Genomic DNA, 4,790 nt, shown 5'->3' on the forward strand with positions numbered 1-4,790 from the left:
GATCAGACGCTGTATAGAGGTAGCTGAACGACCCTCTCTGTAGAACAAATTTCTGATTTTCTCGGATTTTACACTACAGAGAGGGTCGTTCAGCCACCTCTATACAGCGTCTGATCATATGAGTAGTAGTAAGCATAAAGCAGAGTACTGTTTTGTGGGCGTGGCTTTCCATGGAGCACGATACTGTTTTGTGACGCCACATCGATAACTCTGGTGTGTGGTCTACGTGGAGGACGATTTCCCCGCTCCGCGCTCCTCCCCTCCTCCTCCTCTTCTGCATTTTGGTTAATTATTTTAACTGAATATGAAGCACGATCCTGCTTTGTGGGCGTGGCTTGTCCGTTGATATGGAGCACAAGACTGTTGCAGGAAGCATTTTGATTGGTTATGAAGCACGATACTGTTTTGGGGGCGTGGCTTGTCTGTGGATATGGAGCACAAGACTGTTGCAGGAAGCATTTTGATTGGTTATGAAGCACGATACTGTTTTGGGGGCGTGGCTTGGCTTGTCTGTGGATATGGAGTACAATACTGCTGCAGGAAGCATTTTGATTGGTTATGAAGCACGATACTGTTGTTGAGGGACGCATTTTCATTGGCTATGGAGCACGATACTGCTGAAGGAAGCGTTTTCATTGGCTATGGAGTACGATACTGCTGTTTGAAATGTGATCCGTTTCAGACGCCATATTGATCTTAGCTGTAAGCTTTAGGCGACCATCTTGAAATTTTTGGAACTTTAAACTTTTTGAGATTGCGCTTTTTGATAGTCATTTTGAATATTTGAATTAACGGAAATTACTTTGGTGGACTCTTCCTCATGTAATTTTTTTTCTCCCTATATAATTTATATGAGAAAAGATCTGCCATCCATGGGAATTGATCACCAGACCTCTCGGTTGCGAGTCCAGCACCTTATCCATTGTGCCATTGTGGCATGATAGAAGGTTTGTCAGAAGTCTTTCCTATGCAGTAAGCGGGATTCTCTATAGTCTCTGGCCTATATGCACTGTCCAAGTGTGGAAAAATGCAAATGCAATATGAGACCTTTTCGCGCGCTCGAGACCATATGGGAGAGACTATTTGTATGAGCCTTTGCGCGACAATTTGATTCCTTCAGATGAATGAAGCAACATGGAAAAAATGTCTTGCAGTGCGCAAGATAATTGTCAAATTGAGTCGAATTTCGCAATATTCACTAATTTTACTGGCGATAAGAACTATCAATAAATTTCATTGGTTATTGAACAGCATGATGTTGATGCCGTCATGCAATTTAAACCATTTTCATTGGATATTGATCAATAGATATTGAAACGTCATTGAGTTGAGATTTGCATGTAAACAGGTTTTTTTAAAAGCATGCAACTTTTGAGCTTGCGTATTGTTTGCAATATTTGTCTTTTTTATTTAAATTGTAACATAAATTACCGAAAAATATCATACTTTTCCACTTACATGATTGTACCTCACATTATTCACATCTCTTGATGATATGATCAAACGATCTTTATGCAATTTGTCTAAAAAAATATTTTTTCGTTCAGTGATTTCAGATAAGAAGTGATAAATTTCGTGAAATATATTGAATTTCTGCTTGTTGCAGATGGTGACTGTCATGAAATTTCAAGAATCTGGGTTTCAGATCCCCAATTTTCAAATAAACAAACTGATGATCAAAGATGTTGCAATGCATTTCTATACAATTGTGGGATTATTCGAAATATGATCTCTTGTAGCATGCATAAAATAAAAGAATTAAAAGATGAATGAAAAAAATGTCAATGAGCGCAAAATTTCATGTCTTGTGTATGAATCATTTAACTCTCTTGATCGCAAGTGGGAAAATATGGAAAAAGTGTTAGATTTCTCATAACTTTGTATTACAATGTTCTTTTTCTCTGACATTAGAGAATTTTTACAACATTACAGAACAAAATTATTCAAAGTGAATTATTGATTTGTGTTTTCTCTTATTATAATTTAACAAAATGAAAAATATCTTTAAATATATGTACAATATTTACCTAAGAATTTGGTTATGTGGAGAAATGGCAGCAGAGTGAAATAAAATAGGAACCGACTTTTCATACAAAATTGATTTTTATGAATGAAATGTTGTATAGACTTCTATAATTCGATACCTGGGATGCTGAATTAACTTATACATTTTTTATTGATGACTCATTATCAAATTTATGTATATTTCTGTGGCACATATCACAAAATAGAAGATGAAATCCTCTTTCTTTAGTAGAAGATCAATTATTTTAAGATGACTCTCAGTAGAATAGGCATAAAAAAATAAAATTCAAGCGATACTCACTAAAATAAAGTCAAACATTTGCGTTCTTACACTGATAAAAGAAATTTAGCTTTGCACTCACTAGCACTTCATCACTGAATACTATTAATTTTAGTTCTTGACCCTAAAGCTTCATCCTCCCCCTGAATAACTGTTAACAAAATTTAATTTATTACATTGAAAAACAATTTAAAAAAAGTAACTTTACTTGTTATTTAGAAAAATGTACTACTTACCCCTCACATCCTACTTCTACACTTTTTTCTAAGATGTGAACATGACATGTCCGAACATGTTTCTACGGATATGAAACAAATATTTTGCACACGTCTGCATAATTTTCTCGGAAAATTTCGTTAGTACGATCAAAAGATCCTAAATTATTTTAGAGGAATTTTAGCAATTAGAAGAAAAAACTTTTATTTGTATGTCAGATTTAATGGTGAGTGGAGGTTAAATTCTCAGTGAAAAGTAATAAGTTGCAAAAAAAGTTGTCTGAAAATATGGAAACCCAAGAAAGATCACATCAAGTTCCAAGTATAATAAAGGAAAAGCAGCGGTTCAACAAATATAATCCTGATCCTTCTGAAGAACTTCGCAAGGAAGAGGAAAAATATGCAAAAAATCGATATCAAAATACAACTCCTGAACTACTGAATACATACACCTACTTTCTAAATCGAACATGTACATTGTTTATCACGATCGGGTTTTCTCCAGAGAATTTTTCACCAGTATTCACCAGAATTCACCCAAAATACATGGACAACGTTCTGTGCCAGCAAGCAAACTTTAAGAAAATTATTGGGAGAGGATGCTGGAAAGGATGATGCTAATATGGAACTTGAGCTGCTGAATATTCAACTTAAAAACTGCATGAACATTAGTAGTTACTATGCCGTGGAAAATTCCGAACTACTTATTCTCAGTCAAAATGATGGAAATGATCGTCTATCCCTAAATATTTCAGAATTTGACAAATTAATGTTACTTTCTGAATTTATAAATGTAACTTTGATTTACAATACTTCTGTACAGTGGTATGTACAAGAATATTTTGAGAGATACAGCAATGCTTGTAAATCTTTAGGTGTGCAAAGATTGGAAAATTCTAATTTTTCAAACAGCAATACTTTTGATCCACCAGTCAATTATTTTCGCCTGTTTCATGAAATTCCTTTTGTAGCAAGTAAATCAAATATTTCTTAAAATGTAACATGTGTATAAAAATCAAATGATGTCAAATATAAAGATGAGAAAACGTAAATGTAAATTGTTTTAATCTTGTATATTTGCAATCTGAATCCTCTTAAGATAAGAAGAATGAAGAAAAAAATGAAACTTCAATTGCACAGGGTTATGCATTATGCCAATATTTATCTATACCAACATCCCCTTTTCATCTCAACATATTTGCTATGTGAGCAAGATTAAAGTCAATGAAATAAAATTATTTGTGAGAATTTTGTCTTGTTGTGAAAAGAAATTGCTTTACAATCAATTATTTCAACATCAGACAATGTTTCATCTGTGCATCAAGAAAAACACAACATGTTTCATTGATGCATGATGAAAAAATCAATATGAAAATGCAGTGAAAAATTTTACCAACATAAAAAAAATCTGCAGAGAGATATCATATTTTTTATCATCTTGCATTTTTTCTGCATCAGAATATTTTCTTCACGTGAACAAAAATCTTCAAAGTGGCGTCTGGCATTTTTTCTCAACGTAATCTGATTTTTTCTTTGCAGCATTAGCAGGATTGTTTTAATTACATTTTATAGCACAATCAAAAATGATTGTATCGAACTTCTTTGACAAAATCTACTCGATTGCATGCAACTACTTTTAAACAATTCACATGATTCCTCATGTTGATGGCAACATAAAAACAAAAAAATTATGATACTTTGATCAGATGCGAAAGAAAACTCATTTCATTGTTTTACAATCAATTTTATTTATAACTTAGTCGGTTGTAGTTTTTCATTACACAAAAAAAATCTTGACTTCATTTTTTGTTTTCTTCACGAGAAATATATTCTTGTAGTCTCAACGTATGGCTCTCGGCATATAGGGCAATGTCTTGTTTTTGAAGCACATCCTTGACAAGCAGCAGCGTGTCCACAAGGTGGGAAAGCGGTATCGTATTCATTGTTGTAGCATATTTTGCAGATTTTATGTGATTGCTGTACAATATCGTATTCTGCTTCTACATTATCACAATCCAAAATTTGATCGCCAAAGAATATCTCGAACAAATTATCAATTGTATTTTCATCATTAGTGTTAAAGAATTGTACCATCAATTGTTTTTTCTCCAAAATAGTCATGCTTTTTCCATTTTTTCATTTTTCTTGAAATTTTTTCAGACTCTGATTTTTCTTTTGCCAAAGCTTCTGCTAATTGTCTCAAGCTGTGCGTATACTCATTGCGATATAGATTTTTTCTGAGTGATTTTTTAAGATACACCATGTTAAAT

This window comes from Phlebotomus papatasi, unplaced genomic scaffold (genome assembly GCF_024763615.1).
Source record: "Phlebotomus papatasi isolate M1 unplaced genomic scaffold, Ppap_2.1 HiC_scaffold_171, whole genome shotgun sequence".
Taxonomy (NCBI): domain Eukaryota; kingdom Metazoa; phylum Arthropoda; class Insecta; order Diptera; family Psychodidae; genus Phlebotomus; species Phlebotomus papatasi.